This window comes from Dermacentor albipictus, chromosome 5 (genome assembly GCF_038994185.2).
Source record: "Dermacentor albipictus isolate Rhodes 1998 colony chromosome 5, USDA_Dalb.pri_finalv2, whole genome shotgun sequence".
In the NCBI taxonomy this organism is placed as follows: domain Eukaryota; kingdom Metazoa; phylum Arthropoda; class Arachnida; order Ixodida; family Ixodidae; genus Dermacentor; species Dermacentor albipictus.
Window position 1 is genome coordinate 2,265,996 of NC_091825.1, and position 15,200 is coordinate 2,281,195.

Here is a 15,200-nt window from a genome sequence, read left to right on the forward strand (position 1 = left end):
CTAGCGACGATTGGCGGACGAAGCCTCTACTGGTCTTGGCGTCTGGTCCTCATATATCGGGCACCACCCCACGTTTCGGCATTTTGGCAGCAGGCACAGCGGCGTGCCACGTTTTAACATGAATCCATTGCATTTTCTAGAGCGTAGCACCGAGCGATATTGAGAACTACCGACCACTGCTGAACGGCTGCGGAAACCACCATCTTATGGACGCATGCGAAAGAGCACGAGAACTGTCCACAAACGACGACTTGCGGACGAGGCCTCAACTGGTCACGGGGTCTGATCCTCATATATCCGGCACCATCCCACGTATCGGCATTTAGGAAGCAGTGACAGCAGTTTACCACGTGCGTTTTTACACAAAACCATTGCATTTTTTAGAGCATAGCACAGAGGAATATCGACAACTTCCGAGCACTGCTGAATAGCTGCGGAAACAACTATCTTATCGACGTATGCCAAAGAACACGACGACTTATCACAAGCGACGACTGGCGAACGAGGCCTCAAGTGGTCACGGGGTGTGATCCTCATACATCCGGCCCCGCTCCACGGATCGGAATTTTGGCAGCAGTGACAGCGGTGTACGCACGCTTTTACAAGTATCCATTGGGTTTTCCAGAGCGTAGCCCCGAGGGATATCGAGAATTTCCTGGCATTGCTGAACGGCTGCGGAAACCAGTATCTCATCGACGCATGCGAAGGAACACAACTTACCACAAGCGACGACTGGCGGACGAGACATCAAGTGGTCACGGGGTCTGATCAATATATATGTGGCACTGCCCCACGGATCGGAAAGTTGGCAGCATTGATAGGGGTGTACCTCATTTTCATATGAATCCATTGCATTTTCCAGAGCGTAGCACCGAGGGATATCGACAACTTCCGAGCACTGCTGAACGGATGTGCAAATGACTACCTTATCGATCCTTGCAAAAGAACACGACGACTTACCACAAGCTACGTCTGGCGGACGAGGCATCAAGTGGTCACGGGGTCTGATACATATATATATATAGGAGCGCCCCACAGATCGGCATTTTAGCTGCAGGGACAGCGCTGTACCACGTTTTAATATGAACCCACTGCACTTTCCAGAGCGTAGCACGGAGGGATATCGAGAACTTGCACGCATTGGTGAATGGTGGCGGAAAATACTATCTTATCAAAATATGCGAAAGAACACGACGACTGACCAAAGCGACGACTGGCGGACGAAGGCTCAACTGGTCATGGCGTCTTGTCCTCATATATCGGGCACCGCCAGAAAGGATTGGCATTTTGGCAGCAGGGACAGCGGTGTACGCACGGTATTACAAGTATCTATTGGGTTTTCCAGAGCGTTGCCCCGAGGCATATCGAGAACTTCCGGGCCCTGCTTAACGGCTGCGGAAATCGCTATCTTATCAACACATGGTAAAGCACACGATGACTGACAACAAATCACGACTAGCGGACGAAGCCTCAAATGGTCATGGTGCCTGGTCCTAATAATTCGGGCACCTTCCCAAGGATTGGCATTTTTGCAGCAGGGACAGCGGTCTACGCAAGCTTTTACAAGTATACATTACATTTGAGGAGCGTATTCCTGAGGGATATCGAGAACTTCCGAGCACTGCCGAACGACTGCAGATACCACTATCTTATCGACGCACGCGAAAGAACACCACGACTGACCACAAGCGACGACTGGTGGACGAGGCCTCAAACGGTCACAGCGTCTGCTCCTCACATATCCGGCACCGTCTCACGGATCGGCATTCTGGCAGCAGCGACAGTGCTGTACGCACATTTTTACAAGAATCCATTGCATTTTCCAGACTGTAGCACCGAGGGATATCGAGAAATTCTGGGCACTGCTAAACGGCTGCGCAAACCACTATCTTATAAACACATGCGAAAGAACACGACGACTGACAACTGGCGACGATTGGCGGACGAAGCCTCAGCTGGTCTTGGCGTGTGGTCCTTATATATCGAGCACCGCCCCACGTTTCGGCATTTTCGCACCAGGGACAGCGGTGTGCCACGTTTTAACATGAATCCATTGCATTTTCTAGAGCGTAGCACCGAGCGATATTGAGAACTACCGACCACTGCTGAACGGCTGCGGAAACCACTATCTTATGGACGCATGCGAAAGAGCACGAGAACTGTGCACAAGCGACGGCTAGTGGACGACGCCTCAACTGGTCAAGGCGTATGGTCCTCATATATCCGGCGCGGCCCCACGGATCGGTATTTTGGCACCAGTGACAGCAGTGTACACACGTTATACAAGTATCCATTGTATTTTCCAGAGCCTGGCACGGAGGGATATCGAGAACTTCCGCGCATTGGTGAATGGAGGCGGAAAATATTATCTTATCAAAATATGCGAAAGAACACGACGACTGACCAAAGCGACGACTGGCTGACGAATCCTCATCTGGTCATGGCGTGTTAATTTTATATATTGGGCACCGCCCCAAGAATCGGCATATTGGCAGCAGGGACAGCGGTGTACGGGCGTTATACAAGTATCCATTGGGTTTTCCAGAGCGTAGCCCCGAGGGATATCGAGAACTTCCGGGCCCTGCTTAACGGCTGCGGAAATCCCTATCTTATCAACACATGGTAAAGCACACGATGACTGACAACAAGTCACGACTTGCAGACGAAACCTCAAATGGTCATGGTGCCTGGTCCTGATAATTCGGGCAGCTTCCCAAGGATTGGCATTTTTGCAGCAGGGACAGCGGTCTACGCAAGTTTTTACAAGTATCCATTGCATTTTCCTGAGTGTAGCCCCGTGGGATATCGAGAACTACCGAGTAATGCTGAACGGCTGCGCAAACCACTACCTCATCGACCCATGCAAAAGAACACGACGACTTATCACAAGCGACGACTGGCGTACGAGGCCTCAAGTGGTCACGGGGTGTGATCCTCATACATCCGGCCCCGCTCCACGGATCGGAATTTGGGCAGTAGTGACAGCGGTGTACGCACGCTTTTACAATTATCCATTGGGTTTTCCAGAGCGTAGCCCCGAGGGATATTGAGAATTTCCGGGAATTGCTGAATGGCTGCGGAAACCAGTATCTTATCGATGCATGCGAAGGAAACTTACCACAAGCGACGACTGGCGGACGAGGCATCAAGAGGTCACGGGGTCTGATCAATATATATGTGGGACAGCCCCACGGATTGGAAAGCTGGCAGCAATGGCAGGGGTGTACCGCGTTTTCATATGAATCCATTGCATTTTCCAGAGCGTAGCGCCGAGGGATATCGACAACTTCCGAGCACTGCTGAACGGATGTGCAAACGACTACCTTATCGATCCTTGCAAAAGAACACGATGACTTACCACAAGCGACGTCTGGCGGATGCGGCATCAAGTGGTCACGGGGTCTGATTCATATATATATATATAGGAGCGCCCCACAGATCGGCGTTTTAGCTGCAGGGACAGCGGTGTACCACGTTTTAATATGAACCCATTGCATTTTGCAGAGCTTAACACGGAGGGATATCGAGAACTTGCGCGCATTGGTGAATGGTGGCGGAAAATACTATCTTATTAAAATGTGCGAAAGAACACGACGACTCACCAAAGCGACGACTGGCGGACGAAGGCTCAACTGCTCCTGCCGTCTTGTCCTCATATAACGGGCACCGCCAGAAAGGATTGGCATCTTGGCAGCAGGGACAGCGGTGTACGCACGTTATAAAAGTATCCATTGGGTTTTCCAGAGCGTAGCCCCGCAGGATATCGAGAACTTCCGGGCCCTGCTTAACGGGTGCGGAAATCGCTATCTTATCAACACATGGTAAAGCACACGATGACTGACAAGTCACGAATGGCGGACGAAGCCTCAACTGGTCTTGGCGTCTGGTCCTTATATATCGAGCACCGCCCCACGTTTCGGCATTTTGGAGCCAGGGACAGCGGTGTATCACATTTTAACATGAATTCATTGCATTTTCTAGAGCGTAGCACAGAGCGATATTGAGAACTACCGACCACTGCTCAACGGCTGCGGAAACCAGTATCTTATCGACGCCTGCGAAGGAACACGACGACTGACCACAAGCGATGACTGGCGGACGAGGCCTTAACTGGTCATGGGGTCTCATCCTCATATATCCGGCCCCGCCCAACGTATCGGTATTTTGGCTGCAGTGACAGCGGTGTACGCATGTTTTTACAAGTGTCCATTGCATTTTCCCCAGCGCAGCCCTGAGGTATATCGAGCACTTCCGAGAACGGCTGAATGGCTGCGGACACCAGTATCTTATCGACGTATGCAAAAGAACACGACGACTGACCACAAGCGACGTCTGGCGGACGATCCCTCAACTACTCATGGGGTCTTATCCTCAAATATACGACATCGCCCCACGGATTGGCATTTTGGCAGCAGGGACAGGGGTGTACCACGTTTTAACATGAAACCTTAGCATTTTCTAGAACGTAGCCCCGAGGGATATCGAGAAATTCCGAGCACTGCTGAACGGTTGCGGAAACCACTATCTTACCGACGCATGCGAAAGAACACGACGACCGACCGCAAGCGAGGACTAGCGGACGAGGCCTCAACTTGCCACGGTTTCTGGTCCTCATGTATCCGGCACCGTCCCACGGGTCGGCATTCTGGCAGCAAGGACAGCGGTGTACGCAGGTTTAGTAAGTATGCAATGCATTTTCCAGAGCGTACCCTCGAGGGATATCGAGAACTTTCGAGCACTGCTGAACGGCTGCGGAAACCACTATCTTATCGACGCATGCGAAAGAGCACAAGCACTGTCCACAAGCGACGACAGGTGGACGAAGCCTCAGCTGGTCACGGCGTCTGATCCTCATATATCCTGCACCGCCCCACGGATCGGCATTCTGGCTGCGTTGACAGCGGCTTACGCACGTTTTTACAAGTATCCATTGCATTTTCCAGAGCGTACCCCCGAGGGATATCGAGAACTACCGAGTACGGCTCAATGGCTGCGCAAACCACTACCTCATCAACCCTTGCAAATAAAAACGACGACTTACCAGAAGCGACGACTGGCGGACGAGGCATCAAGTGGTCAAGGGGTCTGATCCATTATATATTTGGCACTGCCCCACGGATCGGTATTTTGCCTGCAGGGACAGCGGTGTACCACGTTTTAACATGAATTCATTGCATTTCCCAGAGCGTAGCACCAAAGGATATTGAGAACTACCGAACACTGCTGAACGGCTGCGGAAACCATTATCTTATGGACGCACGCGATAGGGCACGAGAACTGTGCACAAGCGACGACTAGCGGACGAAGCCTGAACTGGTCATGGCGTCTGGTCTGGATATATTGGGCACCGCCGCAAGGATTGTCATTTCGGCAGCAGGGAAAGCGGTGTACGCACGTTATTGCAAGAATATATTGCATTCTTCAGAGCGTAGCACCGAGGGATATCGAGAACTTCGGAGCACTGTTTAACGGCCGTGGAAACTACTATCCTATCAACCTTTGGCAAAGAACACGAGGACTGACCACAAGCGACCACTGGCGGCCGAAGCCTCAACTGGTCATGGCTTCCGGTTCTCATAAATCGGGCACTTCGCCAAGGATCAGCAATTTGACAGCAGGGAGAGCGGTTTACGCACGTTTTTAGAAGTATCCATTGCATTTTCCAGAGCCTAGCCCCAAGAAATGTCGACAACTATCGAGTACTGCTGAACGGCTGCGGAAACCACTACCCCATCGAGCCATGCAAAAGAACACGACGACTTACCACAAGCGACGACTGGCGGACGAGGCATCAAGTGGTCACAGCGTCTGCTCCTCATATATCCGGCACTGTCTCACGGATCGGCATTCTGGCAGCAGTGACTGTGGTGTATGCACGTTTTTACAACTATCCATTGCATTTTCCAGACCATAGCACCAAAGGATATCGAGAAATTCCGGGCACTGCTGAACGGCTGCGCAAACCACTATCTCTTATCGATGGATGCGAAAGAGCACGATGACGGACCACAAGCGACAAGTGACGGACGAGGCCTCAACTGGTCACGGCGTGCGATCCATATATGTATATGGCACCACACCACGGATCGGCATTTTGGCAGCAGGGGCCACGGTGTACCAAGTTTCAACATGAATCCATTGCATTTTCCAGAGCGTAGCGCTGAGGGATACTGAGAACTACCGACCACCGCTGAACGGCAGTGGAAACCACTATCTTATCAAAACATGCGAAAGAACACGACGACATACTAAAGCGACAACTAGCGGACGAAGCCTCATCTGGTTATGGCATCTGGTCCTCATGTATTAGGAACAGCCCCAAGGATCGGCATTTTCGCAGCAAGGACTGCGGTGTGCGCTCGTTTCTACAAGTACTCTACAAGTACTTCTACAAGTACTCGTTTTTCCCCAGAACAGTAGAGGAATGGAACGCGCTACCACCTGAATTACTAACAGTAGACGACGTAAATAAATTTGAAACCACACTAACAAAATTCTTTACTTCAGCTAGAAGTACATAACTACTACTTTAATAATGGTACTTGTCTTACCTATGTTCCTGGTTCTAACACACACGATAATTCCAGCGGCAGTGGTACAATTAATACCACCCTACTGCAATTTGTTTTTGCTGCTTCTTGATTTGCATTGTGCATTTGCTTGTGTGTATGCCTTATTTTGTCGATTTTGTCTGTTCTACACAGCGGCAGTGCTGCTATCTTGTATTGTTTGTCTTGAAACCACCGTGTAACGGCCTTCGGCCAACAGTATTGGTAAATAAATAAATAAATAAAGAAATAAATAAATAAATAAACAAGTATCCATTGTATTTTCGAGTGCTTCGCCCCGAGGGATATCGAGAACTTGCGGCCACTGCTGAACGGCTGCGGAAACCAGTATCTTATCGACGTATGCGAAAGAGCACAAGCACTGTCCACAAGTGACGACTTGCGGACGAGAACTCAACTGGTCACGGGGTCTGATCCTCATATATTCGGCACCGCCCCACGCATCGGCATTTAGGCAACAGTGACAGCAGTGTACCACGTTTTTACATGAAGCCATTGCATTCTTCAGAGCATAGCACCGAGAGATATCGAACACTTCCGAGCACTGCTGAACAGCTGCAGAAACCACTATCTTATGGACGCTTGCGAAAGAGCACAAGAACTGTGCACAAGCGACGACTAGCGGATGAAGCCTCAACTGGTCCTGGCGTCTGGTCCTCACATATCGCACACCGCCCCAAGGATCGGCATTTTGGCAGAAGGGACAGTGGTGTACGCACGTTTTAAAAGTATCCATTGGGTTTTCCAGAGCATAGCCCCGAGGGATATCGAGAACTTCCGGGCACTGCTGAACGTCTGCGGAAACCGCTAACTTATCAACACATGGGAAAGAACACGACGACTGACAAAATGTGATGACTCGCGGACGAGCCATTAAGTTGTCATGGCGTCTGGTACTGATATTTCGGGCACCGTCCCAAGGATAGGTATTTTTGCATAAGGGACAGCGGTGTAGGCAAGTTTTTAAAAGTATACATTGCATTTTAAGGAGCGTATTCCTGAGGCATATTGAGAACTTCCGAGCACTGCTGAGCGGCTACATTACATATCTTAATTACTTCCCGTAGGGAAGAGATTAAGTGCCTTAACACTTATCTCTCATGTAGACCGGCACGTGTACCCGATTCACACGTGGTGTTACCATTCCTGAGCATGCGCAGATGAGTTTCGTGTCTTCTTTCTTTCTTTCGCCTCAGTGCTCCCTTCAGTTGATAGTCGGCGTTCGCGTTGTCCACTTCTCTACTCTTGTGTCCTGTCTGCACGCCTAATGAATCCTTGCATAATGAATCCTTAACACTAGCTCAGCTTTCTGTCGTTCTAAGTGATGAAGAAGTGATAATCCAAGCGCACCGCAATGGAAACTTGAGCGTCGTTGCGAAGACGTTCTCGCGCTGCCCCGTAATCATCCGTGAACGCGTGCTCACCGCTTAAGGCTCGTCGATGCGGACTGGACGGGAGACAACGAGAGCACTCCGTCCAGCCACCAAGAAAACAGGGCTGGCATGGAGCATGGCGACTAAAGTGTTCGTCAGCCACATATTCTTTCCTATGCCACCGTGCCCAATGTTGCAGTCATGGAAGCAGCTGCTATTTAAGGCGGTTGATGTCGGTAAGGTTGCCGCTGTCACTGCGGCCATGAGGAAGTGATGATCCAAGCGCATCGAAATGGAAAACTCAGCGTCGTTGTGTGGACGTTGTCGCGCAGCCCAGTTCTCATCCATGAACGCGTGGTCACCCCTTTGAGGCTCGTCGATGTGCACTGGACGGGAGCCATGAGTGTACTCGGTCCAGCCACCAAGAATACGGGAAAGACCTAGAGGACGAAGACAAAAAGATTTGTCAGCCACATATTCTTTCCGATCCCACCGTGCCCAATGCTATAGTCGTGGAAGCCGCTGCTATTTAAGGCAGCTGCAACCGTGACGAAGAGATGATCCAACCGCATCGATATGGAAACCTGAGTGTCGTCGCGCAGACGTTGTCGCACAGCCCAGTAATTGTCCGTGAACGCGTGATCACCCCTTTGAGGCTCGTCGATGTTTGCTGGAAGGGAGACAACGAGGGCACTCGGTCCATCCACCAAGAATATAGGAAGGGCCTGGAGCATTAACACAAAAGGGTTTGTCAGGCACGTATTTTTTCCGATGCCAGCATGGCCAATGCTTTAGTCTTGGAAACAGCTGCTATTTAAGGCGGATGATGTCGATAACGTTGTCGATGTGGCTGCAGCCATGAAGTGCTCCAAGCGCATCGAAATGGAAACTTCGGCGTCGTTGCGAAGACGTTGTCGCATTGCCAAGTAATCGTCCCTCAAGGCGTGGTCAGCGCTTTGAGACTCGTCGATTTGGACTGGACGGGAAACAATGAGGGCACTCGGTCCAGCCATCAAGAATACAGGAAGGGCCTGGAGCATGAAGACTAAAGGGTTTCTCAGCCACATATTCTTTCCGATGCCACGGTGCGCAATGTTGTAGTCGTCGAGGAGGAGGAAAGAGAAAAGAAGAAGGCAGGGAGGTTAACCAGAATAACGTCCGGTTGGCTACCCAGCACCGGGGGATTGGGAAAGGGGAAAGCAAAGATCACAGGGAGAGAGAGGAGGGAAGGAAAGAAGGAAATTGCGGCAGGTTCGCTGACGCTTGTGGTTTTACAGAAATTGCCCTAATAGTCGTCGAAGGAGCTGCTATTTAAGGCGGTATGTCGCTAAAGTTGCCAATGTCGCTCCAGCCATGAAGAAGTGATAATCCAAGCGCACCGTAATGGAAGCTTGAGCGTCGTTGCGAAGACGTTCTCGTGCTGCCCCTTAATCGTCCGTGAACGTGTGTTCACTGCTTTGAGGCTCGCCGATGTGAACTGGACTGTAGACAAAGAGGGCACTCGGTCCATCCACCAAGAATAAAGGGCCTGGGGCATTAAGACAAAAAGGGTTTGTCTGCCACATATTCTTCACTATGCCACCGTGCCCAATGCCGTAGTCATAGAAGCAGCTGCTGTTTATGACGGTTAAGCTAGATGACGCCTGTGATGTCGCTGCAGCCATGAAGAAATGATTAATCAAGCACACCGCAATGGAAACCTCACCGTCCTCGCGCAGACGTCGTCGCGCAGCCCAGTAATAGTACGTGACCGCGTGCTGACCGCTTTGAGGCTCGTCGATGTGGACTGGACCGGAGACAATGAGGGCACTCGGTCCAGCCACCAAGAATACAGGAAGGGCCGGCAGAATTAAGACTAAAGGGTTTGTCAGCCACATTCTTTACGATGCCACCTTGGCCAAGGTTGCAGTCTTGGAAGCAGCTGCTGTTTAAGGTGGTTGATATCGATAATTTTGCCAATGTCGCTGCAGCCATGAAGAAGGGATGATCCAAGCACATCGAATTGGAAACCTAATTATCGTTGGGCAGACTTTGTCGCGCAACCTAGAACTCGTACGTCAATGCATGGTCACCCGTTTGAGGCTCGTCGGTGTTTCCTGGAAGGGAGACAACGAGGGCACTCGGTCCCTACACCAAGAATATAGGAAGGGCCTGGAGCATTAAGACAAAACGGTTTGTCAGCCACATGTACTTTCCATTGCTACCATGCCCTATGCCGTAGTCTTAGAAGCAGCTGCTATTTAAGGCGGTTCATGTTGATAAGGTGGCCCGTGTCGCTACAGCCATGAACAAGTGATGATCCAAGCGCACCGCAACGGAAACCTGATCGTCGTTGCGAAGACATTGTCGCGCTGCCGCGTGATCGTCCGTGAACGTGTGGTCACCGCTTTGAGGCTCGCCGATGTGCACTGGACGGAAGACAACGTTGGCAATCGGTCCAACCACCAAGAATACCAGTAGGGCCTGGAGCATTAAGACAAAATGGTTTGTCAGCCACTTGTTCTTTTCGATACGACCGTGCCCAATCCTATAGTCGTGGAAGCAGCTGCTATTTAAGGGGGTTGATGTCGATAGGGTTGCCAATGTCGCTGCAGCCATGAAGAAGTGATGATCCAAGCGCGCTAGAATGAAAACCTAAGCGTTGTTGCGCAAATGTTGTCGCATAGCCCAGTAATCGTCCGGGAACGCGTGGTCACCGTTTGAGGCTCGTCCATGTGGACTGGACGGGAGACGACGAGCGCACTCGGTCCCGCCACCGCAAATGCAGGAAGAGCCTGGAGCATGAAGACAAAAGGGTTTGTCTCCCACATATTCTTTCCGATGCCACCGTGCCCAATAATGTTGTCGTGGAAGCACCTGCTACTTAAGGCGGTTGATGTCGATAAGGTTGCCGTTGCCGCTGCAGCCATGAATAAGTGATGATCCAAGCACATCGAAATGGAAACCTCAGCGTCGTTGCGAAGACATTGTCGCGTAGCCCAGTAATCGTCCGTGAACGTGTGGTCACCGCTTTGAGGCTCGTCGATGTCGACTGGACGGGAAACAACGAGGGCACTCGGTCCAGTCACCAAGAATGCAGGAAGAGCCTGGAGCATGAAGACAAAAGGTTTGTCAGCCACATATTCTTTCTGATACCGCCGTGCCAAAACCTGTAGTCATGGAAACAGCTGCTATTTAAGGCGGTTCATCTCGATAAGGCCACCGATGCCGCTGCAGTCATAAAGATGTGATGATCCAAGCGCATCGACATGGAAACCTGAGCGTCGTTGCGCAGACGTTGTCGCGCCGCCCACTAATCGTCCGTGAACGCGTGGTCACCCCATTGAGGCTCGTCGATTTCGACTGGACGAGGGACAACAAGGGCACTCAGACCAGCCACCAAGTAAACAGGAAGGGCCTGGAGCATTAAGACAAAAGGGTTTGTCAGCCACATATTCTTTCCGATTCCACCATGGCCAATGTTGTAGTCGTGGAAGCAGCTCCTATTTAGGGCGGCTAATATCGATAAAGTTTCCGATGTCACTGCAGCCATGAAGAAGTGATGATCCAAGCGCACCACAACGGAAACCTGATCGTCGTTGCGAAGACAAAGTCGCGCTGCCCTGTAATCGCCCGTGAACGTGTGGTCACCGCTTTAAGGCTCACCGGTCTGGACGGTGAGGAAGGCAACGAGGGCACTCGGTCCAGCCACGAAGAATATAAGAAGGCCCTGGAGCACGAAGACAAAACAGTTTGTGAGCCACATATTCATTTCCATTCCACCGTGCCCAATGCAGTAGTCGTGGAAGCAGCTGCTTTTTAAGGCGGTTGATGTCGATGAAGTTGCCGATGTCGCTGCAGCCAAGAAGTGATGATCCAAGCGCATCGAAATGGAAACCTCAGCGGCGTTGCGCAGACGTTGTCGCGCAGCCCAGCAATCGTCCGGGAACGCGTGGTCCTCTTTGAAGCTCGTCGATGTGGACTGGACGGGAGAACACGAGGGCAATGGGTCCATCCACCGAGGATTCAGGAAGGGCCTGGACCATTAGGCCGAAGCGTTTGTTAGCCACGTGTATTTTCCTATGCTACCGTGCCCAATGCTGTAATCTCGGAAGCACCTGCTATTCAAGGCGGCTTATATCGATAACGCTGTCAATGTCGCCGCAGCCATGAAGAAGTGATGATCCAAGTGCACCGCAATGGAAATCTGAGCGTCATTGCGCAGACGTTGTCGCACAGCCCAGTAATCGTACGTGACCGCGTGTTCATCGCTTTGAGGCTAGTCGATGTGGACTGGACGGGAGACAACGAGAGTACTCGTTCCAGCCAGCAAGAATACGGGATGGGCCTAGAGCACGAAGACAAAAGGGTTTGTCAGCCACATATTCTCTCCGATACCACCGTGCCAAATGCTGTAGTCATGGAAACAGCTGTTATTTAAGGCGGTTGATGCCGATAAGTTTGCCGATGTCGCTGCAGCCATGAAGAAGTGATGATCCAAGCACATCGAATTGGAAACTTCAACATCATTGCGTCGACGCTGTCGCGCACCCCAGTAATCGTCCGCGAACGCGTGGTCACCCCTTCTGGCTCGGCAATGTGGGCTGGATAGGAGATAACGAGGGCACTCGGTCCAGCCTCCTAGAATACAGGAAGGGCCTGGAGCATTAAGACAAAATGGTTTGTCAGCCACATATTCTTTCCGATCCCACCGTGCCCAATGCTGCAGTCGTGGAAGCAACTGCTATTTAAGGAGGTTTATGTCAATAAAGTTGCCGATGACCCTGCATCCATGAAGAAGTGATGACCCAAGCGCATTGGAATGGAAACCTCAGCGTCTATGAGCAGACATTGTCGCGCAGCCCAGTAATTGTCCGTGAACGCGTGGTCACCCCTTTCAGGCTCGTCGATGTGGACTTGACGGTAGACAGCGAGATTACTTCGTCCATCCACCGACAATTCAGGAAGGGGCTGGAGCATGAAGACTAAAGGGTTTGTCAGCCACATATTCTTTCCGATGTCAAGTCAAGTCAAGTCAATTTATTTCAGCATTTCTTTTGTAGAAACAGAAGAATACTAGGAAAAGCACGAAAAGCTGCTAGGCTGCAGCTTGACTGGGTGCTTGCCCCATCACTTGGCATAAACAAGAGGCAGAAAATACATTTGAGTGAAAAAAAAATATTTGCAGATTTCAAATGGTCATGTAAAAGCCTGGGAAGAAACACAAAGTACATCATCTAAAATACTCAAAAATCTGTAGTGACTGCTCTGTTATGGTATGTCACTGCAAAATAGTTAATGAACAGTAGCGCACAGAACAGCAGTCTACAGAAAACGCTAAACACATGACGTAAAATAACTATAGGCCTCTCTACAAGAAAACTGAACAGAAGTACAACATAAATATTTCTATTGATACTTTTTGTGCACAAACAAACAGGGACGAAGAATAGGGGCAACACAAGGACGAGCGCTTTCTAACAACTGGTTTATTTTTGAAGAACTACTTACTTAAATACCCACAGAACTGCGCGGTCTAGTCAACAGAGCACCCTACAGCGCATATGATACCCGCTAATCTGCGCCATCAAGTCAAAAGAGCAACGTCAATATTACATATAACACTTGTGATAAAAAAGACGTGGACAAGAGCCACCCGGTCATACTAAAAACAGCAAAGTGCATAAAAACAACCACTTACAATAAAATGCGTTAAAAATGTGATGATAGAAGCGAATTTTCTTTATCTAACAATGAAACAGAAGGATGGCTGATGCATTTATCTTTTTGTTTTCCAATCCAGTATGCTTCCACGATTTCCCTAGCGGTTTGATTCCTATGCCTGTATAAAATGTCTGTGCTAGTAAGACAAGGGGAGCAACCATGTTCTTGGCAATGCATTGCCAAATGCGTACTAGGGCGACCTTTAAGGCTAGACAAGTGCTCCCTTAACCTAGTGTTAATGCATCTCCCAGTCTGCCCTACGTACACATGACCACACGTCATAGGAATCTGGTAAACAACGTTCTTCGCGCAAGCAACAAATTGGGTCTTGCACGGATGTTTAACAGTGCATTCTTTCTGTACATCACCCTTACTTTCAAACTTCTTTTTAACCTTGGAACACACACTACCTATTTTGTTTCTTGCCGAAAATACTACTTTTACTTCATAACTACCAGCCACTTTTTTAAGTCTGTGCGAAAGGCCGTGCACATACGGAATCACTGAAACATTGGAACCTCTATCCTTCTGCCTTTGATTCTTTGTGCATTGTCCTTTATCCTTGTTAAGTTCTTTCATTAGTCTAGCACACATCGCCAGCATCACAGCGAGCGGGTACCCAGCCTTTCTCAACCTGTCAACTTGCTCAAAGAATGCAATCCTTACAGCGTGGTGGCATGACTTCAACAACGCTGACCGGAAACACGAAATGACTATTGCATTCTTCACAAGCCTGGAATGGTTTGAGGCATAGTTCATTAGCGGTTTTCCAGCTCGGGGTGAGAAAGACCAACACACATGTTCCGGTAGGAAAGTTAACTTGACATCAAGAAACTGTAGCCTCTTATCTACGGGTACTTCCGAAGTAAATGTTAAGCCCTTTCCCAGAGAATTGAAGGCTTCTACAACCCTATTTCTGAAAGCACCCTTGTCTACAGGACAACCTAAAATCAAGTAGTCATCGACATACCTGCATATCTTACTTACTACACCTTCTAAATCTTTTGCCAGCTCTCTGTCTATGCTTCCCAAAAAAATGCTACTTAGGATGGGAGCTACCTTTGACCCGATGCACGCACCCCTTGCCTGTATATAAGTTTCACCATAGAACCCTACATGTGTATTCGCTAAATAAAAATGCAGAAGTTCAAGAAAGGATTCAACGGCCATGCCGCACGTATTGCGGAATGACACCTCGTCATTTTCCTTTGTTATGCAATCTTTAACACTGCACATTAGGGGCCCTTGCGGTAAGGAATAGTAAAGATCTTGAACATCTATGCTGAATCCCCAGATGCAGCTTGTACTATCTATCTATTTGGTCGCGCAGTTCTTGCAAAAAATGTTGAATTCCCTAGAAGTGCAGGATCCGTACTTATTGAAAAACTCTGAAGGCCTTGTGAATTGTTTGGCACTAGATAGTACAAGCTACAGATGGGGATTCAGCATAGATGTTCAAGATCTTTACTATTCCTTACCGCAAGGGCCCCTAATGTGCAGTGTTAAAGATTGCATAACAACGAAAAATGACGAGGTGTCATTCCGCAATACGTGC